The sequence below is a fragment of the Neoarius graeffei genome, chromosome 1 (genome assembly GCF_027579695.1).
Source record: "Neoarius graeffei isolate fNeoGra1 chromosome 1, fNeoGra1.pri, whole genome shotgun sequence".
Lineage (NCBI taxonomy): Eukaryota > Metazoa > Chordata > Actinopteri > Siluriformes > Ariidae > Neoarius > Neoarius graeffei.
In genome coordinates, this window is record NC_083569.1 from 116546370 (window position 1) to 116572283 (window position 25914).

The following is a 25914-nucleotide window of genomic DNA, read 5'->3' on the forward strand; positions in this document are numbered from 1 at the left end:
GTTTCACTCCTCTAACTCCATATTGTTATTAGAATTATATCATACTCCCTCTGTTCATTACGCTGAATCAGGGATGTATAAAATAAAGTGTTTCTGTTCCTATTTACACCCTGTTCAGACGTAGAATCTGTTTCCCTCTATAGAAAAGCAGCAGAAAACCAATCAGACATCAGATCAGAATCAGAGGCGGTCAGGAGCTGAAGACTCTCAGGCAGGACACGCATCACTTCAGGCTGGTCAGATACTGTCTCAGTGACTGTTTATTTCTACATTTATTCACAGAAACTTACATCTTTCTTTGAAATCCATTGTAAAATTATAATCTCATAATAATAAAACATTTTATTTGTTTGAAATCTGTTATGTTTTGTAATCTACAGTCACATTTATAACAAATTAACTGAATCTTTGTTCTTTTTTCTGTAGGAACTGAACACATTTATGACACTGTGGCTCAAGCAGATACGAGTGAAACAGGTACAGTGGTGCTTGAAAGTTTGTGAACCCTTTTGAATTTTCTATATTTCTGCATAAATATGAGCTAAAACATCATCAGATTTTCACACAAGTCCTAAAAGTAGACAAAGAGAACCCAGTTAAACAAATGAGACAAAAATTATTTCACTTGGTCATTTATTTATTGAGGAAAATGATCCAATATTACTAATCTGTGAATGGCAAAAGTATGTGAACCTTTGCTTTCAGTATCTGGTGTGACCCTCTTGTGCAGCAATAACTGCAACTAAATATGTTTCCGGTAACTGTTGATCAGTCCTGCACACTGGCTTGGAGGAATTTTAGCCAATTCCTCTGTACAGAACAGCTTCAGCTCTGGGATGTTGGTGGGGTTCCTCACATGAACTGCTCGCTTCAGGTCCTTCCACAACATTTTGACTGGATTAAGGTCAGGACTTTGACCTGGTCATTCCAAAACATTAACTTTATTCTTCTTTAACCATTCTTTGGTAGAACGACTTGTGTGCTTAGGGTCATTGTCTTGCTGCATGACCCACCTTCTCTTGAGATTCAGTTCATGGACAGATGTCCTTTCCTTTAGAATTTGCTGGTAAAATTCAGAATTCATTGTTCCATCAATGATGGCAAGCCGTCCTGGCCCAGATGCAGCAAAACAGACCCAAACCATAATATTACCACCATGTTTCACAGATGGGATAAGGTTGTTATGCTGAATTGCAGTATTTTCCTTTCTCCAAACATAACACTTCTCATTTAAACCAAAAAGTTCTATTTTGGTCTCATCTGTCCAAAAAACATTTTTCCAATAGCCTTCTGGCTTGTGCACATGATCTTTACCAAACTGCAGATGAGCAGCAATGTTCTTTTTGGAGAGCAGTGGCTTTCTCCTTGCAACCCTGCCATGCACACCATTGTTCAGTGTTCTCCTGATGGTGGACTCATGAACATTAGCCAATGTGAGAGAGGCCTTCAGTTGCTTAAAAGTTACCCTGGGGTCCTTTGTGACCTTGCCGACTATTACACGCCTTGCTCTTGGAGTGATCTTTGTTGGTCGACCACTCTTGTGGAGGGTAACAATGGTCTTGAATTTCCTCCATTTGTAATTCATCTCATCTCATTATCTCTAGCCGCTTTATCCTTCTACAGGGTCGCAGGCAAGCTGGAGCCTATCCCAGCTGACTACGGGCGAAAGGCGGGGTACACCCTGGACAAGTCGCCAGGTCATCACAGGGCTAACACATAGACACAGACAACCATTCACACTCACATTCACACCTACGGTCAATTTAGAGTCACCCGTTAACCTAACCTGCATGTCTTTGGACTGTGGGGGAAACCGGAGCACCCGGAGGAAACCCACGCGGACACGGGGAGAACATGCAAACTCCACACAGAAAGGCCCTCGCCGGCCCCGGGGCTCGAACCCAGGACCTTCTTGCTGTGAGGCGACAGCGCTAACCACTACACCACCGTGCCGCCCCCATTTGTAATTGTAATGGAAATTTCTAATAAACACTTCAGAATGCTTAGCGGTTGTCTTTTCAGTCATTTATTATAGTAGATCATATAAAAGATATATAAAATAGGAAAGGAAAGAGAAGAATAGAAGAAGCCTCCACTTCTGATGATGCTGAGATTACGCGCACTCCGAGTTGTGTTTTAGTGGCTGTTATCTATTATACTCTAAAGGCATTCGCTTACTGCTTGCATCTTCATGTGATTGGCTCAAGATTTTCTATGAAGCTTTGTTAAAGCGTGCACCTGGGGTGCACTGGTATGTGCAGGCGGATGCGTAGTTATGGAGAACTCAGGCACCCTGCTTATCACCAAGGCCACAGAAAAGTGATTACAGCATGTGGAAAAACATCTCTTCTCAATAACTAAGCCACTTTAGCTCAACATACAGAAACACAGAATAATAATGTTCGTCCATTAAATTTCCCTCACATTCTCCCCCCTTTTTATCCTACAGGATAATAATTGCTAAAAGGAAAGAACTGTACACAGTTTCAGTGATAAGAGTTCTCAGAGATTCGACTTAACACGTCATTGAGTGTACAGGGATAATGCTAAGGCTATTTTGTAAGACATAGATGTCTTAAATGAATGCTAGCAAGCCATATACATAGATCAGGAATAATAGAACAGGAAACAATCATAATGAAAGTGTTTTAAGTCAGGACTAGTTTCATGTCAACTGTGCTGATGTCATCAAATGGTGGGTTATAGTCTTCATGTGAGTTTGGAGGCCAGTCGTGCAAGTCATCGGAGTTTATTTTCACCATCTGGTAACCGATATTTGTCAGCTGCCTCTGAAACACAGACATACAACATTGACAGAAAACAGGGAGCAAACATAGTATCACAATCACTAAGCCCAGGAGCGGTATGGTGGATAAAATCAGAGTCTTCCATCCACTGAACTAATACGATCAGCTGTCTTGCAAAGATACAGCCTGCCTGTTTCCAGACTCGTCTCTCGTCCTGAGTGGCAGTGCTCTGAAGGTCCGCTAGCTGTAAACAGGGGGTAGAAACCTGAGGAAAAAACAAGGTTAGAGGGTGAACTGGAAGCTGAGGCTGCACACTTAGCTGCCGCGTCCACCCTGGCATTCCCTTGAGACACAAGATCAGTATTGTTAGTATGGGCAGCACACTTGCACACAGCAATGGCTCTAGGGAGTAGAATAGCATCCAACAACTCAGAGACAAGTTTATGATGTGCAATGGGAGATCCTGTGCTAGTGAGAAAATTTCTGTGTTTCCAAATGGTGCCAAAATTGTGCACAACGCCAAATGCATACCTGCTGTCCGTAAAAATATTGACAGATTGCTCTGCAGCCAATTTGCATGCCTCGATAAGGGCAGAGAGCTCTGCGGCCTGCGCCAATAGGTTTGAGGGCAGACATGACGCCTTGAGGACCTCGTGATCTGAGACTATGGTAAAACCTACTTTGTTCTTTCCCGTCTCTGGGTCTCTGGAGGCTGAACCATCCACATAGAGGACCATGTCTGGATTTTCCAAAGGGTCACTCTAAGTCTGCCCTGGGGGAACAAAAATCATTAGTGAGAGCAACACAGTCATGTGGCTCTCCATCGTCCTCTGTAGGGAGAAGAGAGGCAGGATTCAGAATAGTACAACGTTTCACAATGATGTTAGGCATATCAAGCATGACCGCGTTATACTTCAACCATCTCTGTGCTGACAAATGTGACGTCTTTTCCTCCAACAGAAACAGGGAGACAGCATGTGGGACCAAAAGGGTGAGGTTAGAATACCCCACAATATTTCTGGAGGCAGTTACCGCCTTTTCAGCTGCGGCAACTGCACACAGGCAAACAGGAAGTCCAGCCGCCACTGGATCCAGCCTGCTGGAGAAGTAGGCTACAGGTCTCAATCTATCCCCATGTTTCTGCAAAAGAACAGAGGTCATAAAAACCCTTCTTTTCATCTACACTTTGAAAAAATGGTTTATTGGGGTCAGGCAGTCCCAGAGTGGGTGTGGTCTGCAGAGCACTCTTTAGGGACGTCAGGCGCATGCGGGACAGCCGCAGCATTGACTGCTTGCAGATCTTGGACAAACCTCCACTCATCGGGCTGGGACGGTTTTCTTGCCTTCTTAACTGGAAAAACAGGAGTGCACACTGGAGAGTCCGGGCAAGGGACAACTACACCTGCCTTCAGCAACGAATCAAAGACCAGTTTTATACCTGCGATTGCTTCTGGTTTGAGTGGGTACTGGGTCTGTCTAGGCCTGAAATCTGATTTGGGGGTGATCACCACTGGTTCAGCATTCTTTATTAGGCCTACATCATGTTTACCCTTCGCCCAAACGGAATTTGGAACTCCCACCAATTTGGGGTGCACCTCTGCTGGAGTTATGCCTGTGGAAACAGAGACAAACAGGCCACTATGGCCGGGGTCCCCAGGATCCCGGTCATCAGTGGCTGATATTACGCTGCGCTTAACATGCACACACACAGCATGACTTTGTTTGTAGACCCCAAGCTTTGGCAAAACAACACACTAGGGTCCTTTGTTTGGGACCATTCATTGCCATCGACTGCGCACTTCTTGACCCACTTCCCCACGTCTTTCCAATGGGTGGCTCGTGGCCTTGCTAATGAGACATGGGATATAGAATTAATGATGTCTAAGAAATCATGTTGGCAGCAGTCGACCTCAGAGTCCTCTGACACGAGGCCGTGTATAACATGTTTGAGAACACTGCGATGAACATTGATGCAGCTGTTTGGACAACGAGTAAAATGGACCTGCACAGCGCAATAATGTTTAGACCAATATGTAGTTTTGAGGGTCAATCTTTCACGTACATGGGGGTCTGCAAACCAAGTCTTTTCAAACTCCACATCTTGACCTTGGTGAACATGTGCTGTACAATGCAAATCTTCCTCTTTCATATAATCTGTGTCAACTGATGAGGTGTTCAAGTGTGCAAGCTGTACAAGGTGTTTGGGAGTTTGTGCGAGTTGATCTGAGCAGAGCTGCCAGACATACACATACAGAGGGCTTCCAAACCCATACTGCACACCGCACATTTCACTTACTTCAATAGTTAGTCCATCTGGAGTGGACGCGAGATTTACTCCTAATTTGCACATTAAATCGCGTGCTAACAAATTTATTGGACATGTATGTGAGATGAGGAATGAGTGGGACGTAACTATTCCTCCCTCGCTTTTACACAGGAGGTTGACTGAGAGTTTCAGTTACAGGTCATCCTGAGATGCCCATTGTCTGAATAAAATTTGAGCTGAGCGGTGGGTCTACTGGAAGTACCCTATGTTGTATCACTGAGTGTGCTGCTCCAGAATCTACTAAAAAGGTTAACACATGCCCACATACAGTGAGGGGCATACAAGGGAGTTTAGAGAAGGGAGTAGTTGTGTATTTTAACAAACTTAATGCAACTTCAGGTGTATCTATCTGGACTGGTGTATCGGGCGTTTCTGTGTAGTTTTGCTGTTGCATGCAGGTGCTGCTGCTAATGTGTTTAACGTTATGTGAATGCTCCTGTCTATGTGTATGTGTATCGTCAGGTGTGTGTGTGTGTGTGTTACCTCCCCTGTTCTCTATGTGGGGCCTGTTCCCGGAGTCTGCCCATCAGTCTGCTTTGCTGTACTCCTCACAGGGCTTCTGGCTGCTTCTGTGGAGACAATTTCGAGCAATTTTCGTGTCCCTTCTGATTACAGTTGTAGCAGGTTGCACCTTTTATCCAGGACTCCAGGTTGTCCTGTCTCGGCCCCTACTTCGACCTCTTCCTCTAGGTCCAGGCTGAGCAGTCTGGAGAAGAGTGAGAGTGGCGGCGTGTAGGTCTTGGTCTCTTTATGTTGACTTTGTCTTCTCCTTTCCTTTCATCAGACTTTCTGCATGCACAGCGTACTGCTCGATCTTGGTGAGGCTCAGGAGTGCCCTCCACTGCAGCCAGGGTCATGGGCCTGGTCAGGCCACTGTGTTTTTTTTTCTCATGCGCAGCGGTGAGACGGATGAGAAACGCTGACACACCTTCTCCATCTTCTTGCTTACACATACTGATCTTAGTAATGTCTATGTTCAAGGGAAAAGCACTGTCCAGACGAGCACAGAGAGCAGTGAGGGTATTTCTGTACTCACGATTACCATCCGCTGGTCAGCTTCTGGCCACTCTTTGGAAACCTTGTTCCAATCTATACCCATCTTGATCATGAGTAGGCGGCGAAGCTCATGGGTGGTTGGTCGGAATTCTCTGCAAAATATCAACAGCTCATTACCAAATCTCTTTCCTCCTACCTCTCTCACGTTGGGAAGAGAAGCCATGCTTTCCTTCATGTCAGCTGTCGTCCAGGGTCTGTGGACTAAAAGCACGCCGTCAGCTCCAGCCACTTCCATCATTGGAAGATGAAGGACTTCAGACTTTAGGTTATGGCCTTGTGGACCCACTGGTGAGCACGTGGTCAGGTCCAGGAGAGTGTCTTTTCCATCACCATATGCAAGACCGGATCTTGTGTGTGATGGAGAAGCACTGAGAGGCGCTGATGCTGGAGGCGGCTGGTAGGCTGGGAGAGATTCCAGAGGCTCAGTTTTGTTTTGTTTTTTTTTCTTTGTCTCAACTTCTCCCCCTTTCTGTGGGTGAAGTGCTTGTGGGAGTGATGCTCCGCCTTGCTGAGAAGGCAGTGTGTTGGGGTGGTGGGGCAGACTCCAGGTCAGGGTCCATCTGAAATTTCAAACACTGAGAAGAGGGTGAGAGCCCTGCCTGTCATTTCTCTCTTTTGTACTCTCTCTTAAGTGTTTCTTCTTTCCATGCAGAAGACGCCCTCCAGTCCCCTAAGAACTTAACATTATCTGCAGACTCTTCTTTTTTCTTCTGTTTCAACTTTTCTTCTAACTGTCCTATCTGCCTGGAACTAAAACTGCCCTTCTCAGGGAGTCCTAAGTCCTTTACCCACATGTCAAACTGTGCCAAATAATCCTCGCCATATGAGGTTTTCATAAACTGGATGTTTGGGCTGTCATAGGAACAGCCAATTCTTATTATAGCACATGTAGCTTCACACTTACTTGCTTTTTTCTTTTCTTTCCCTAACTTACTGTTTCTGTTCCTCATTGTACACGGTTATATCAATAGGTTATGACAACAATTGCTGAGTTTTTTTCAGGATCACAAGAAGAGCAAGTTGGACTATGTCCAAAAATGCAACACAATAATCCTTTAGGTGTGTTCTTATTAGTAAGCACTTTATCTGACATTTGCCTTAAACTAAAGTAGGTATCATTTAGCACAACAACCTCAAAGACAACTCACGCATGTGTACAAAATCTGTTTCTCCGTTTCAGAATTTAGAGGAGGACAGTACTCTGTTAATTCATCAATATTTTGCGTGCACACCGGTGTGTCTTTGTGACTTCATGATCAAACCTCTCTATCCCGTTCCTCCAATGGGCTAGTTGTTCACACAGAACAAAGGGAGCAAGATTCAATTCTTTCCCAGTTACGAATCGCTGAACGTGAGTCCATCGAGACACGCACCCGTACTTCCTTCGCTCAAGTAGGTGAGCCGTTACCCAGTGGTCACTTGGGCGGATAATTCTCTTACACAACCCAATAAACTACTCGCAGTTTATTGTCTCAAAATTGTGTTTTATCCATTTTCTGCAAACATATTGATGGCATCACAGCTTAGCAGTCCTCCTGGGCTCAGACAAACTTCTGTCCATCTCTTATATCAGTCTTCCTTGACTGGGACAATCTCTGTCCATTTCTTATATCCTTTTTTAAATACTAGGACAAATCTCTGTCCATTTCTTGTATCATTCTTTAAATACTGTTTCCACTAATTTCTTTACACAAGAATGCAAAGTTATCACTTACTGGTTCGGTGAGCCCTGATGGCCTGGTCTCTCGTCCGAGTTCTCAGCTCCGCACTGTAGCCTTGGGAGTGTTCCATCGTCCGAGGATCAGACGCATAGGGCCCACCCAGGGGACGCCAAATTGTAATGGAAATTTCTAATAAACACTTCAGAATGCTTAGCAGTTGTCTTTTCAGTCATTTATTATAGTAGATCATATAATAGATATATAAAATAGGAAAGGAAAGAGAAGAATAGAAGAAGACACCACTTCTGATGATGCCGAGAGTACGCGCACTCTGAGTTGTGTTTTAGTGGCTGTTATCTATTATACTCTAAAGGCATTCGCTTACTGCTTGCATCTTCACGTGACTGGCTCAAGATTTTCTATGAAGCTTTGTTAAAGCGTGCACTGGTATGTGCAGGCGGATGCGTAGTTATGGAGAACTCAGGCACCCTGCTTATCACCAAGGCCACAGAAAAGTGATTACAGCATGTGGAAAAACATCTCTTCTCAGTAACTAAGCCACTTTAGCTCAACATACAGAAACACAAAGGATAATAACGTTCGTCCATTAAATTTCCCTCACAGTACACAATCTGTCTGACTGTGGATTGGTGGAGTCCAAACTCTTTAGAGATTGTTTTGTAACCTTTTCCAGCCTGATGAGCATCAACAATGCTTTTTCTGAGGTCCTCAGAAATCTCCTTTGTTTGTGCCATGATACACTTCCACAAACATGTGTTGTGAAGATCAGACTTTGATAGATCCCTGTTCTTTAAATAAAACAGGGTGCCCACTCACACCTGATTGTCATCCCATTGATTGAAAACAACTGACTCTAATTTCACCTTCAAATTAACTGCTAATCCTAGAGGTTCACATACTTTTGCCACTCACAGATATGTAATATTGGATCATTTTCCTCAATAAATAAATGACAAAGTATAATATTTTAATCTCATTTGTTTAACTGGGTTCTCTTTATCTACTTTTAGGACTTGTGTAAAAATCTGATTATGTTTGAGGTCATACTTATGCAGAAATATAGAAAATTCTAAAGGGTTCACAAACTTTCAAGCACCAATGTAGCTTTATTTCATATCAGACATTTCCTCTTACATTAGGTAACTTAATTGTAGATTAACTCAATACAGTAAAGTACAGAAGGGGCGTGTGATTAACACACTCCACTGTGTTCAGGTGACGCTGCAACTGAGAGCAGCGAAGCCACTTACGCAAAGGTCACAAAGAAAAAGAAGGCAAACAGGAACAATGGTACAGTGTTTTTAATGCTGGGAGATTTCATGCATTTGTTGAGAAACAAAGTCAGCAAATAACACCTGAAATTTTCAGCACATTCAATAATTTAATACATAAACATATCAGGATCCGGGGTCTGCATTTTTCCTCCAGATCAGAAGAATCTGTTCCATCACAGGCTCCATTAAAAGCAGTGATGTGATCTACCGAGCACTAATCATAAAGATATTGCACATTAAAGGTCCCCTTGCATCGTTTTTTTCATTAAGGGTTGTTTTACAATCAGGATACGCAAGCTTAAAAAAAAACACATTTAACACTTATCTTCAATATCAAAAGGCTTGACTAAATAAACTTGGTTGTTTATTGTAGCCCTGTGATAGCTCTATTTACCATGAAAAAAAAAATTGGTGATAATGTTATTTTTGGTGAATGTATGGCAATATATGTCATATTTAGCAAAATTACTCGTGTCATTTAGAAAAAGTGCTTTTTTGACCACAGGTAGCTCCAAAAGGGATGCACTTAAATCATTCTTTATACCATAAAACAAATATTTGGTTCCATATCATTGGAAACATAGTTAAGTTTTAATGTTGAATGCCAGTAAGTTTTCAGACTATTTTGATCAAATTAGTATGTAATTGTGTCAAAAAAGTCCTCTCCGAGACAGCTAATTTTTCAATATAAAATAACATATCTAAAATGATTATTTTCATCCTAAAATGTGGTCAAGATATTGGGACATAAATATGAGAAACAACTAACACAAAGCTTACAGCCTTATATTTAAAAGCACTATGGAAGTAGTGGATTCTGAATTGTCAAAAAAAAATGTCCTCTCCGAGAATCACTTCATTTGTTTCTCCCAGCCCTGCTTAAAGCTACACTTAATCTTGTTATAATACAAACTATTACACATGCCTATCTGTTCTTTAACTTGTCCTTCACTTAAAAACTGGTACAAGAACCTGTTTGAATCAATTTGAATTTTGGACCCGTGTGACACAAACTTTGTACCCTGATTGTAAAACAACCCTTAATTGTGCGGTGGTCTCTAGTATGAATGAATACCCTGTGAGCCGGTTTTGGTGAAAACATGCTGTGGTTCTCTAGCCTGGCAAGCCAGACTAAATGTGAATATTTAGTCTGGCCTCGATCCGTAGACATTTCCGAAGGAGTGGGAGGAACAAACCGCTGTCTTTCAAACTCTCTGTGCGTATAGGCCAACGCTCTGACCAATCAGCGCATCAGTGACTGTGACATAGTCAGAGCGACAGAAAGCAGTGGGGGAGACCTTGAAATAAATAATTTTTCAAAATGCGTATTAATTAATAAACAGGTTCTAGATATTAAGAAGTTTGGAGATAATGACCACAAGTTTGGAGTCTGTACCACATACAATCATTTTTTTTCCAAGTGTTTTTCAAGGGTTTGCTTAAACTGTTTTTGAGAGTTTTTATTTAGTGGTGTTTGGTGAAATAATTTCCCTTAAATTTAAAATAATGGGAAAATAAGAAACAATCAAAAAGTAATGTTTCAAAGCTGTTTATTAATTCTTCGTACTGCACAAACTAGCCCCATCCTTTTGGCTATGAGCGGAGCAGCTGGTAGATCAGACTTTTGCCATAGCCGGTCGGCAAAACAGCGAAAATGTCCTTCTTGAAAAGGAATGAGCGGAGAGCCTCTTCCTGCTCATGTTTCAACGAAAACTCCAAGTCTAATTCTTCTAAAACTGATTCCAAAGCGGAGTCAAACGCGCGCTGTTCACTAGCCATAGCCATCTTTCCTGTTGTGCTTTCTCCAGTGTCGCGCAGCTTTGTCGTCACTCCTGCAAAAGCCCGCCCAAAGAATCCAAACAAAAACCTTGCGTTGTGATTGGCGGGCACGATTTGATGCCCGGGGTGTTTTTGTTTATATGGTGCGAGGCTAGACCCACTCGCTAGGCAAAAATATTTTTGGCCGCTAGGCGGATGGGTCTAGTTTACTAGGCTAGTGGTTCTCCTGTTTCAGGCTGTTCTAGTTTGCTGGAGGAGTGGGTGGGGGGAGAACGACAGGATTTCAGCTCTTACTCATTAATATTCATGACATGTAAACGTGTTACCTCTGATTGGCTAACAGCACTGTGACGCTACCTCCAGTGAGTCAGAACAAGCGGATGTGGGTGTCTTACTACGGTGAGAGAGAAGGAACAAACCGCGAAGGGAAAAATACCGTGCGCTGACGTCATTGATGTGCGATGCGAGGAAATAAAAATTCAGCAAATGTTTGGGTTTTTACTGAACGAACAAACGAATAAAATGAATGAGTGACTTAAAAAGAATGTGGGTGTCTTTGTAAAAACTGTTTTGATTGGCTATTATGGTCTCGAAATCGATGTTTTGACCAATAACAATGTAGATAGCATGAATTTTACATCACATTCAACGAAATTTAAACGAGACTAAAGATGGCAACTTACAAATAATGTGTAAACATCGTTGGACTTAATAAAGTTTGAACAGCATGAAGGAACATACCCCAACCCCCTGAAATTAATTTAAAAAATTCTCAACGGATTTGGCATAATATAAAAGGTCGTTTTTTACTCAGAAAAAGTGGAAAACTCTCATCCCTGCCGAGCTTGTGACCATGTCATGCATGCTAACGTGGAGAATATGAACATGCTATTTTGTAACAAAAACCTTCGAACAAAAAGTTCATGTTTTACTTACAGCTTGTGAGCTGGTGGTCGATCGTCTTGACGGTACAGATCCAGGGATTAAAAACAACCTCGAAGCAAAACCACTACTGAAGGCACCGAAGTTTGAAAAGTCACTGTGGTTGAAATGATCAGAACACAGAACTAACGCTGCATTACACTTCGCTGGTGGTGTTCCAAAGATAAATTCCAACCATTTCTTCTTCACCTCTTCTATCTTGGGCAAGAAATGCAATGTTGATGTGTTACTGCCACAAATAACACAGGCCCAAACTTGTTCAGCCATGTTTTCAACTTGCTGTTAGGTCTTCTTCGTTAGCTACTGACGAGATGGGCTCTGCTATCTCTCCTCGCACTTAAATCCAAACTTCCTTCCCGTGGGCGGTCGCAAGCCAAGGTGGGCGAGGCCATGAATACTAATTTACGAAGTGACGCAAGATCGTATGGCTTTTTCAGATCCACTCGTGTTTCCGACTATTTTCTTTCATAAGCTAATACAGGGAATGGGGATAGAATTACATTTTCACATGCAGCATGCATATGCAACTCGGAGTGAACTATGGTATTTCAAAAAGAGCCAGTATTAAACGTTTTTGGTGGAAGGGCACCTTTAAAAAGATGCCACAAACTGAATGATAAAGGAAACTAACAGAGTTTAAAGATTTACTCTCTAAAAAAGCAGCTCGTGTTCAGTGTAGATTTAGCCAGAGATGGATCATGACTTATGTTTCTGTTTATGAGTTATGAGTGATTTATTACACGGCTAAAGATCACTGGGATGGTTTTGTTCTCTGCTACTCCAGGTGCTGATGCTGAACAAGGTGCAGGTGTTGGTGATGTGACTTATGCTGAGATTGAACTAAAACCAACAAAAAAAATCGAAGAAAGTAAAAGGTAGAGTGAAATGATGAAAATGTATTTTGTATCATGGATCATTTGCACACTACTCTTGTTTTATGTCATGATGTCACGAACAAAACAGTCAGTGATGTGCTGTTCCAGGGAAACATCAAGATCAGGATAGTGTGAAGTAGTGGATTTTCATTTCCTATAATAGCACATCCCTGAGGGTTTTATTCCCCTAGGGCCAGGCCAAGATTTTAAAGGGACCTAAGCAGATTTTGATTTGGGGCCCCCACCGCCTCGGCACCACTGATACTATTGACTGTTGTTGATGATTGATCATTCGCATATCTACCATAAATCTAACACACCCATTTTCAATTTTATTCGTTGTAGCTGTGTTTTTTCTATCATACCAATGTCAACCTGGCATGGTTTTACCCACCTCTGGGTTTAATTTTCAAAGGGAGCAATCTCACAAGAGTGGTCTGGTGTTCATGTGCACTTTAATATTGAAAGTGATACAGTACTAAGTGGCAGACTGAATGTGGTGGACTGAAAAGTAACAGAATAAACCAGCAGACAGTGCACTTTTTGGTGCATTTTCAGTTGATGCTAAGGAGAGGATTGGAACCTAAATTTAATCTGACATCCGTTACAGTGCAAATGTGCATGAACATGACACCAACTTTGACAGAGGCAGTGAGAATTGATTAACCCAAAAGGCTTGGCTAGGCAGCCAGCCCATTAACATCTCATCTCATTCTCATTATCTCAAGCTGCTTTATCCTTCTACAGGGTCGCAGGCAAGCTGGAGCCTATCCCAGCTGACTACGGGCGAAAGGCGGGGTACACCCTGGACAAGTCACCAGGTCATCACAGGGCTGACACATAGACACAGACAACCATTCACACTCACATTCACACCTACGGTCAATTTAGAGTCACCAGTTAACCTAACCTGCATGTCTTTGGACTGTGGGGGAAACCGGAGCACCCGGAGGAAACCCACACGGATACGGGGAGACCATGCAAACTCCACACAGAAAGGCCCTCGCCGGCCACAGGGCTCGAACCCAGACCTTCTTGCTGTGAGGCGACAGCGCTAACCACTACACCACCGTGCCGCCTGCCCGTTAACATAATATTGAATTATTTTATGATTACTACTGACATAATACTAATCCAGCTCAAACAATTAGAATATCGTGAAAAAGTTCTCTTTTTTTATAATTTAATTCAAAAAGGTAAACTTTCATATCTATATTCATTACACATAAAGTGAAATATTTCAAGCCTTTTTTGTTTTAATTTTGATGATTATGGCTTGCAGCTCATGAAAATCAGAAATCCAATATCTCAAATTATTAGAATATTTCCTAAGATCAATCAAAAATGATTTACAATACAGAAATGTCCAACTTCTGAAAAGTATGTTCATTTCTACACTCAATACTTGGTGGGGGCTCCTTTACCATGAATTACTGTATCAATGTGGCGTGGCATGGAGGCGATCACTGCTAAGGTGTTACCGAAGCCATGATTGCTTTGACAGCAGCCTTCAGGTCATCTCTATTTTTGGGTCGGGTGTTTCTTGTCTTCTTTTTTTTTCCCCCTTAAGCAATTTAGATGAGCTGGAGTTTTATTCAGGAAATTAATCAAGGATTTGTTTCTTGTTCCCAACTAGAGAAAGCCAGTCTGGGTGATGATACTGTATACTCAGAGCTTCAACAGAACATGAAGGTAAAACTCATGACATTTAGAATGCCTAAAAGACAATCCAAACACCATGAGGTAAAAAATATGTTTCAAGGTGGGTGCTCATTGGGCAGAATTTGGCCACAAGCAGTTATGAGGTGACAACAAAAATATGAAAATGTTAATGTTTCTCCTTGACCCTCATATCCATGTACACAAAAACCTGCCTCTTAGAATCTATGGTGACTGGAATAGTTCATCTGTGTTAGTTTGGTTGCTATCTAGGCAACTTTCTATCATCTCATTCTGCTTGGTCAGTCATATCATAGTTCACTATGAACTTACGAACAAGCCTCATAACTTACTAAATTGTTGCTGTGGTCATTGCTTCAAACTGTTTAGTAGTTTGTACCACCATTGATGGCAATATAAGGAGAAATGTATTTCTAAAAATACTTATGCAAGCCCTTTCTCTCTCTGCAGTGAGCCGTGAGTCTGTGCACGCTGATGAAGTGACAGTCATCAAACAGATCATTGGAAAACTGTTAATTGTGTCCAGTGGTGTAGTCTACTTTTTTGCAGTGGGTATACTCAGTGCTTGCCATGTAACGCCCCCCCCCCCCCCCCGGGAAAAAAATTTATACTCACACACACATATAACACGTGTGTGTTGTGGCTATTACTTGTACTCATCCATCTTGTAACTGTCCGATAACCTGAAAGCAACACCTCATGAGCACCATCACTGCCTAATGCAGAGTAATATGCATCTTGAAACTGGTTTTGTGTACAGATCTACTGTATGCAAAACAAATGTGGTTTAAATGTACAAAATTTATAAAATTTTGATTCACCGTTCAACTTAAGATAAGTGGGCTTTTCCATCATTGTTTTTTTTTTATTTTTCATGTATCAAGAAAATTTTACATTGACATGTAAATTAAACACATATCACACAATGTTTTTAACATATTAAATGCATTTCTTATTTCTTATCTATTCAGCACATCAGCTTAAATGAACAAGAAAACATCCTAGATGTGCTAAAACAAATGTTTGCTTCAAAGAAGATAAAAATAATTTAATTAACAAATATGCAATGCCCTTCAGTGTGTTAGTCCACAAGCTCTGCAAAAAAGGTCTACAGGACTTTCCAGGTGTTTTTATATTCTGGCATTTGAGGTCTGCATTGCCTCCTTGGTTGTGTTGCAGAGTGATGGCTGAGGACACTTCTGAAAACACTGAAATAGTGTCGTTTGTTTTTGTTTCATGATTTCGCAAGCTTGATTGAATGCTAGATAATGCCGCGTAGTCTGTCATGACTGAATAAGCACTGTTGCTTAGCAACAAGTCAAAGGCAACAGGCATCAAACTATGTAGCTTCATACGACCTGTATGCTTTCCCCTCTATTCTGACGTCATTTGACTGGCTACATACACGGCAAGTGCAGACGGCTGGCTTGACTGACATAGCAACAGTTGCTAGGGGGGCGGAGCTCCCAGAAGGGTCAATTCTCTGCTCTTGGATCAACTCGCAATGCCTTGAGTGCTGAGTAGGCTCTGTCAGCATCTAATAAATGAAGCCCATAGGATTTGAATTGAATAGGCGCTTGTAGCGCTAAAGCGCGTTTGGTGGACACAGGCATCTAGGAATGGAACTGTGGAACATTCATCTGACAATGTTGACGTTGGTTTGGCCAGTTCAAATAACGAATATATTTTTCGGCAGGCGTATGCGCATACGCAAATCACTGAGCTCTTCAGTGAGTATACGGAAATCGCTGAGCTTTTCCAGTGGGCATACGGCGTATACCTGCGTATCACATAGACTACACCACTGATCGTGTCTGTCTTCTGTTTTTTCCTAAAATGCTCAGATGTTAACTTTAAACTGCTATTGTTATGGTCTAAGCTTGGATGATGCCAAACCTGCCAGCAATTTTGAGAACTTGCTCATATCGACCACTCTCTAATGAACCTGCAGAAGCCAAAACATTAGGCTCTTACTGGAGACATATGTAAATAACAGAAGCTCAGGCCATGGATCAAGTCAGTCTGAAGAGTTTAATGCCCCAGCATCCCATCAATGGGCTTCCTTGCTCTTATCAGGGTGAAATCCCAGGAGAGTGTGACTTGCCTAAGAAGCTTTACTGACCAAAGAGGTTCTTCATTCAGTTGCTATTTGTTTTCTGAGGCCCAACCCCAGGAAACCAGAGAAGGTGGCTGAACAGATATTATTTGAGCAATTCATTACCCATCTTTTATGCTAAGTTTGTCATTGTATGGGTGCTTGTGCAGTATCTGGACTTCCAGTTGGGCCATGGAACGGGGCAGCCTGCCTACAACTGGGGACCATTTTGCCCAACATAGTGTAATGGGATGACTGTTCAGTACAGCAGCACTAAAAAGGAATGTTTGAGTGGATTTAACTGCACAGCTATGCAAAATGAAAGGCTAAATTAAATACATCAAAGCTTTGATGAATAGAACCTTTTCTTGGACTACTAATGTCACCTTGTTGTATAAAGACTCTCGTAACTTCTAGACTTAATTATTGCATACAGTATAAATAACTGTCTGTGGTGTTGTCTCTTTTAGAAAGCCTCAGCTAGTCCTTATGAGAAAAGAACAAAGTGAGCACATTATTCCATTCTTACTCAATCTACTTTGGCAGGATTTTAAATTCTACAGTGAGTACAAAGTTGTTTCACTTTGCCATACCTTCTTTGAAAAGCAGTATACTCCATCCCAGTAGGTTCATCTCATGGGCCGCTTAGTTGGTGGAAATGTTTGTGTTGCATTGCTCCCAAACTCTGGAATAATGTTTCAATCTCTGCAATCTCTCTGCAATCTCTATATGTGTATTTAAATCAAGATTGTTGATGAAGGTACTTGTTTATCTCTGACTATTCATTGTCCATGTTTATCTTGTTAAATATACTTCATAATTACATTACAATAATTTCGCAGATGCCCTTATCCATAGTGATGTACAACATACCTAGAGCAGCCTGAGGAGCAGTTGGGGGTTTGGTGTCTTGCTCAAGGGCACTTCAGCCATTCCTGCTGGTCCAGAGAATCGAACTGGCAACCTTTTGGTCCCAAAGCTGCTTCTCTAACCTTTAGGCTTCCCCATGATTAGTCGTAGTAGTATATATTTATAGTTAAGTCATTGCGCAGTTTTTTTTTTTTTTTTTACAATTGCAGCAAGCATTCTTTGGTTCCAAGTTCACATTTTCAGAAAAAGTTAAAATAACACTGCTTTTTGTGGAACAAATAATAAAATGAACTGCAATGAGTTTAGTTGTAAACAATTATCACCCTTTTTAATCTTTTATCATCAATATCAAACATCTAAATGATTTTGTAGATCATAATACAAAAGATGGGTTTTTCTTATCAAATTGGTTACTTAATAATGTATTTTTGTGTGAATATTTTTGTGCATCTGTCAGTTTTAAAGTTTGCAACATTTTTAAATCTATAGTCTACATTAAATAAAATCATAATTTAATTCATCACTCATCATGTTCTGTCACACATTAGACACAGATCTACTTCAGTCTGTGTACTTAGAAGAATATTTTCTCATCAGCTTCAAAACCAATCTAATTTAAACCTTTTTTTTTTTTTTTTTTCCTTTTCCTGATTAGCAAGTATGTAATTTGCAAGTATTATCTACAATTATCAACAATCATCAGCAACCAGAATCCAAAATATCTGCACAAATTGCTTACAACTTTTAACATTTTATTCCAATTAAGCTGAGATAAACTAAAGACTCAGATTAACAAGCTAAATTCTCTTCCTAATCAGGCAACTTAAACAGAGATGCAGCTATTGAAGCATCTGCGCACTGTTTTAAGCACTGTTATGAGTACACTGAGAACCATAGCTGGTGCACTGATGGATTTTGATAAGGCCTTGTACTGTGTGTAGTTACTAGTTGAAAAGCAGCATAAATATGATGTAAAACATCACCAAATTTTCACACAAGTCCTAAAAGTAAAGAGAGCCTAGTTAATCAAATGAGATAAAAATATTATACTTGGTCATTTATGGAAATGATAAATGACTTGGTCATTTCTGGAAAATGATCCAGTATTACTTACTGGGTCAGTGTGGGGTCAACTTCAATCAAAGGCATGTCAAAAATTTTACAGACAAAAATCCAGTCATTGTGATTTGCAATAAAAATTCTGATTGCAGAGGACGCTGAAACACAAGGCCAGGTGGATTTGTGGATCAGTTTCGCTTTTATTGCTTAAAGAAAAATCACTTTTTAGTATTTGTTAGGACAATGATCACTAGTTTGCACGCGCACACAAACACAGCCAACACTGGTCTGAGACACCCTCTTTTTTCCTCTCCACCCTTTTATCAGCTCACCATCAGTGGGAAGAAACAAACACATAGCACATTAATTAACCACAGGTGTGATCATTTTGCCACTCACCTTCCCTGGCTTCGATCTCCATTCACAAACTGGTGTTTGACCACGCCCCCACTGTCACATACTCAGACCCCCAAAGCCAGATAAAGATTTTATTGCTGAATTCTCAGGCTTTCTTTCTTATTATGTGTCAGTGCATGACCGGTTATTAATATTGGGTGATTTTTAATATTCATGTTTGCTGCCCAGACAAACCCTTGGTAAGGGTGATGTATTGGACTCTTTTGGCTTCACTCGACACATAGATCAACCCACCCATACACTGGGTCACACCCTTGACCTCATTTTGTCATATGGTTTCTATTAAGGAGGCTACTTTCTCTGACCACATACCTATCCTATTCAACACAATCCTTCCCAATCCTCTGCAGACCGTCAGAGCTCTTGGTCACTACTCTAGACGCATAAACTCACTCACTACAGCTCAGTTCTCAGACTGTTTTCTCAGTAAGGCTGTTGCTACTACTTTGTCTAGCTGCATCTGCCTCATCTTGCCCGGATGAACTGATTGCTTTATTCCATTCCTCCTGCACATCTACTCTCGATTTAGTGGCTCCTCTTAGTTATAGACGACCACATTTCAAATCTCAGGTCAGATCAGATGAAGCTACCTGCTCTCTTAGGCAGGCCTGCCGGAAAGCTGAAAGAAAATGGAGGAAAGGTGGTCTCACTATCTCCTTTGAAATCTTTAAATCTTCACTAAAATCCTTTCAGGCAGCTGCCAAAGCTCCCAGAGCTAAGTATTTCTCTGATATTATTAATCAGCACTCCAACAGACCTAAAATTCTGTTTAACACTATAAACTCAATCATAAACCCAGCACTCTCACCAGCTCCTATCACCAATACTGATGCATGTGAGAAATTCTTGGAATTTTTCATTGACAAGATTGAGAATATCAGAGCTCAGTTCCCCCTTCCACCACCAACCCCCCATTATGTCTCCCCTGGCCCTATACCTAGTTTCAGTCAATTTCATAATATTCCCCTTGCAGATTTAAAGGACCTAGTCCTACGCACGAAACCAACCTCCTCTCCTGGTGATGCTGTCCCCTCTCATATTATTAAAGAAGCTTTTGATATAGTTGGTCCCTCCATACAGGTAATTATTAATTCGTGTCTGTCATCTGGTGTTGTTCCTGCGTGTTTTAAGCATGCGGTTGTCCAACCCCTGCTTAAAAAGCATAACCTGGATGGTAAATGCTTGAGTAATTACTGCCCTATCTCTAAGCTCCCTTTCATTTCCAAGGTGCTGGAGAAAGTCGTGCTGTCCCAGCTGCTTCCCTTCCTGTCTGAGCACAACATTCTAGAGCCATTCCAGTCAGGTTTTAGAGCACTCCACAGTACTGAAACGGCTCTGCTCAAAGTGACTAATGATCTACTGCTCACTCTAGACTCAGGCGAGAATGCAATCTTGGTCCTATTGGACCTTAGTGCGGCCTTTGACACTGTGGACCATGACATCCTCCTCTCTTGTCTTGAGGAGTGGGTAGGCATTAATGGGACAGCACTGCATTGGTTCAGATCCTATTTAAAACACAGAACCTTCTCTGTATCTCTCGGTCATTTCTCCTCTTCCTCAGCCCCAGTCTCTTATGGGGTCCCGCAGGGCTCTATTTTGGGTCCAGTACTCTTCTGTTTGTGTATGCTCCCCCTAGGTAACATTATTAGAAAGTATGATATCTCCTTTCACTTCTATGCAGATGATACACAACTGTATCTCCCCTTTAAATCTAGGGATTCCATACAGCCATTATTGGATTGTCTTGAGGACATTAAGTGCTGGATGACCAACAACTTTCTCCAGCTAAATAATGACAAAACTGAGGTTATCATTTTTGGTCCTCCTAAATCTAGATCCTCAGTGGCTGACAAGCTTGCTCATCTCTCTCCATACATTAAGTCATATGCTAAAAACCTAGGTGTCACTCTTGATTCAGAACTCTGCTTTAAAACCCTTTGGTGACTGACCCCTTGAAAATGGTTCCTCCAGGAACGATGATGTTTCAGTTGTCAAGACAACGGAAAAACTAAAATACAAAAACAGAAAGATACGTCACAATGCTCTTGTGCACAAAACAAAATGCTCTTGTATTTGTATTTTAGTTTTTCCGTTGTCTTGACAACTGAAACGTCATGGTTCCTGGAGGAACCATTTTCAAGGGGTCAGTCACCAAAGGGTTAAAAAGCAGATTAGTACTGTTATTAAGAATAGCTTCTTCCAGCTGAGAATGATCTCCCGTCTCAAACCTTCTTTATCCTTTGAAAACCTAAAAAAAGTCATCCATGCCTTCATTACATCCCGGCTAGATTACTGCAATTCCCTCTATCTTGGTCTCCCCCAGTCTCAATTAATGCATTTACAGTTGGTGCAAAATGCAGCTGCTAGACTGCTGACAGGTGCCAAGAAGAGAGAGCACATTACCCCTGTCCTGGCTTCTTTACACTGGCTCCCCATTAGTTTTAGGATCCAATTTAAAGTCCTACTAATAGTCTACAAGGTGCTGCATGGTCAAGCCCCCACTTACATCTCAGATCTTCTGAAACCACCCCCTGCACCTAGGTCCCTCAGATCTGCTGATAAAGGTTTCCTCCATGTGGCCCGGATTCACCTCAAACAAAAAGGTGATAGGGCATTTGCAGTAGCGACTCCAAGTCTGTGGAACTGTTTGCCCCCAGACATTAGATTCACCCCCTCTATTTCCTCTTTTAAATCCAGGCTCAAAACTCACCTCTACGCACTGGCTTTTGCAACCTCTTAGCTGCCCATTCCCTAGTTCTTTTTGTTGTGGGTGTTATTCAATGTTGTTGTTCATTTGTTGTTTGTGTAATTTTGGCCTCTTTGTCTATCTGTCAATCTCTGTGTTTGTAATGTGTACTTTTGTTGCAGCTATTAATGCATCTTTTCTTTTGTGCTGTGTTTGTGCATTTTACCTCTGATTTCTTAGCTACCCTATGTACAGCACTTTGGTCAGTGAAAACTATTTTAAATGTGCTTTATAAATTAAATTTACTTACTTACTTACTCCCACCGTCCCACTCAAGCCAGGGAGTTGTCTGGCCTGTAGCCGACCCTCCTTGACGGGAGAGGTAGTCCACCACCACCATCTGTGCTCCTGGCATGTGGACCACTTTGAACTTAAAGGGCTGCAGAGCTAAATACCAATGGGTGATCCATACGTTGGCACCCTTCACGTGGTGGAGTCACTGGAATAAGGCATGATCTGAGCAGAGGGTGAAACGGCATCCCAGCAGGTCATACCAGAGCATGAAGACCACCCAGTTTATGGCCAAGCACTCTTTATCAATGTTGTTGTACTTAGTCTCTCGCATCGAGCACTTGCAACTTGTGTATAGCACCATGCATGAATTTATGATATTCTACTTAGGAGGTTTTCTAACACTCGGGTCCATTAAGCCTAGGAACAATTTATGAGTTCACTACAAGGTCACTTACATTGTCTGACCTTAAATTAGTAGTTTAAATTTTTTGTCGGATATTCTCAAATTTGTCATTAAAAAAAATTCATGAAATCGTTGCTACTACATACTACAGGTATGCATGTGTCTATACTGGACTTATTACTGGTTAATTTTGCTACAGTATTAAATAGGAATCCAGGATTATTTTTGTTATCTTCTATTAGGGAGGAGAGATATGTTGATCTCGCAGCACTAAGAGCTTTTCTATACTTCGGGAAGTTCTCCTTCCACGCTAATTTGAACATTACCAATTTTGTTTGACGCCATTTACATTCCAATTTTCGAGTGGTCTGTTTTAATGTGGGAGTGTCATCATTATACCAGGGTGCTAATTTTTTTGTCTCTGACCATTTTCCTTTTAAGAGGAGCTACATTATCTAAGGTATGGCGGAATGTTGACTCTAAGCATTCAGTTGCCTGATCAAGTTCTGCAGGGGCTGACAGTGACCCAATCAAAGTTGATAACTCTGGGAGATAATTTATAAAGCTCTGTGCAGTAGTTGATGTGAATGTACGTTTAATACAGTAGCGTGGTGAGGTGCATATATTATTACTCAGACATAGTTTGAATGAGATGAGACAATGATCTGAGATAACTTCGGACTGTGGAAGTATGACTATATTGTCTATGTTTAACCCGAATGTTCATATTAGATCGAGGGTGTGACCACCATTATGGGTGGGTCCTATGACATTCTGATTAATCCCTACTGAATCTAAAATGGACACAAATGCTGTTTTTAAAGGGTCTTCTGGGCTATCAAAGTGAATATTAAAATCTCCGACAACTAAAGCTTTGTCTAAGGAAATAACCAGAGCTGAGATAAAATCTGCAAATTCAGAAAGAAACTCAGAATATGGCCCCGGGGGCCTGTAAATAATAAGTACAACCCCTGGCAAAAAATATGGAATCACTACTCCTGGAAGATGTTAATTCAGCTGTTTTACTTTGTAGCACAAAAAAAAAAAAATCACACATATGACACAAAATTATTTAATTTAACAGCTGAACATTCTGGCTTTGTAAAATATACCTCAAAAAAATTAAATTAATTTTTTGTAATTAATGGCACATTTTTTTCAAGATCAAGTAGAAGAAAAAATTATGGAATCAGTCAATGATGAGGAAAAAATTATGGAATCATAAATAAAAAAAAAATCACAATTAGTACTTTGCTGCACCTCCTCTGGCTTTTATGACAGCTTGAATTCTTTGAGGCGTGTACTTCACTAATGAAAAAGAATATTCTTTATCAGTCAGGTTCCAACTTTCTCATATAGCAGTTGACAGATCAGCTTTGCAGGATGGAGCCTTGTCATGGACTTTTTTTTTTTTCCAATTTCCACCATATATTTTCAATTGGACTGAGATCCAGACTGTTTGCTGGCCATGCCATTGAGTTGATCTGCCTTTCCTGAAGAAAAGTTTTAATGCTCTTTGCTCTGTAACAAGATGCATTATCATCCTGAAAAATGACTTCTTCACCACCAAAAGTACTTTTGATTGATGGAATGAGAAAAGTGTCCAAAATTTCAATGTACACCTGTGCATTTACTGTAGAGGTAATGACTGCCATCTGCCCAGGTCCTTTACCTGACATCCAACCCCATATCATCAATGACTGTGGAAATTTGCTTGTTTTCTTCAGGCAGTCATCTTCATATGTTTCATTGGAACAGTACCAAACAAAAGTTCCAGCATCATCTCCTTGGCCAATGCAGATTCATGATTCATCACTGAATATAACTGTCATCCAATCACCCAGGGCGGCACGGTGGTGTAGTGGTTAGCGCTGTCGCCTCACAGCAAGAAGGTCCTGGGTTCGAGCCCCGGGGCCGGCGAGGGCCTTTCTGTGTGGAGTTTGCATGTTCTCCCCGTGTCCACGTGGGTTTCTTCCGGGTGCTCCGGTTTCCCCCACAGTCCAAAGACATGCAGGTTAGGTTAACTGGTGACTCTAAATTGACCGTAGGTGTGAATGTGAGTGTGAATGGTTGTCTGTGTCTCTGTGTCAGCCCTGTGATGACCTGGCGACTTGTCCAGGGTGTACCCCGCCTTTTGCTCGTAGTCAGCTGGGATAGGCTCCAGCTTGCCTGCGACCCTGTAGAAGGATAAAGCGGCTAGAGATAATGAGATGAGATGAGATCCAATCACCCACAGTCCACGACTCCTTCTCTTTAACCCCTCTGCAACCTTGTTTTCTTCTGTTTAGGTGTTAATGATGGTTAACATTTGGCTTTTCTGTATGTAAATCCCATTTCCTTCCGCCGATTTCTTACATTTTGGTCACAAACATTGACTCCTGTTTCTGCCCATTTGTTTTTCATTTCTTTTCTTGTGCATTGCCTATTTTCAAGCCATCTTGCTTTGAGTTTCCTGTCCTGACGCTTTGATCTACCTGTATGTTTCCCTTTTACAACCTTCCCATTTTGTTTGTACTTGCTCCAAATTTTAGACACAGCTGACTGGAAACAACCAACATCTTTTACCACACTCCGTGTTGAATTACCTTCTTTAAGGAGTTTTATAATCCTTTCCATTGTTTCAACTGACAGCTCTCTTGTTGGGGCCATGTTTTCTGTCAATCAGCCAGGTGCAACAGCTCATTCAGGGCTACAAGCAGTCTCTTTTAACTGCAGACTAATTTGCACATTTAGGCTTGTGCGGATATTTGTTTTAGAAATGCAAGTTATAGCTTGATTCCATAATTTTTTCCTCATCATTGAGTGATTCCATAATTTTTTCTTCTATTTGATCTTTTAAAAAATGTTCCGTTAATTACAACAATTTCATATAATTTGAGGTATATTTTACAAATCCAGAATGTTTCAGCTGTTAAATAAAACAATTTTGTGTCATGTCTGTGATTTGTTTTTTTTGCTACAAAGTAAAACAGCTGAATGAACATCCTCCAAGAGTAGTGATTCCATATTTTTTGCCAGGGGTTGTAATGGAATTAACTGGGTAGACTTATTTTTCGAGGCTACATACATTATATGAGTATGAAGAACTTCAAATGTATTAAATTTATAACCAGGTTTTTGTGTTACACCTAGATAATCATTATAAATAACCGCGACGCCTCCTCCTCTGCCAGTTAGACGAGGCTGGTGTATATAACTGTATCCAGGAGGACTAGCTTCATTTAATGCTATATATTCATTTGGCTTAATCCATGTTTCAGTTAAACAAAGTACATTAAACTCCTGATCAGTAATGAGTTCATTAACCATTAGCGCTTTAGATGTAAGAGATCTAATATTTAATAGCCCCACCTTTAGATCAAAGGTGCTGGCAGCAGCTGTACAGTCAGTATGATCTAATTTTATATTGATTAGGTTACTGGAACAAACTCTCTGAAAATTTCTACCTTTTTGTTGAGCTCGGGGAACAGACACAGTCTCGATGTCGTGGACCCTGAGTGACGACTCTGTGCAGCTAGCAGACAGTCGGTTTAGCCTGTTCGTCTGCTCCCTGGCCTCAATTTCATCACAAGAAGATAAATTTCTCCAAACTCACATGTATATTATTCTTTTTATTACTATAAACTACAGTGTGCTTTAGGGATTTATAGCAAAATGTTTGGAAAACAAAAGACAGACGATTCATGAAAACACTGAGTGGATTCAGGTCAACTTGTCAGATCCCGAAGG

At 41.2% G+C, this 25914-nt stretch overlaps 1 long non-coding RNA gene and 1 pseudogene across 1 annotated transcript; both read left to right on the forward strand.

Moving 5' to 3' along the window:
* Positions 1-25914, forward strand: part of LOC132886016 (B-cell receptor CD22-like) — a 160977-nt pseudogene that overhangs the window by 32176 nt on the left and 102887 nt on the right.
* Positions 12596-14884, forward strand: LOC132882377 (uncharacterized). The gene is made up of 3 exons (XR_009654207.1): positions 12596-12681; positions 14318-14373; positions 14812-14884. It is a non-coding gene; the product is annotated as an uncharacterized LOC132882377 (long non-coding RNA).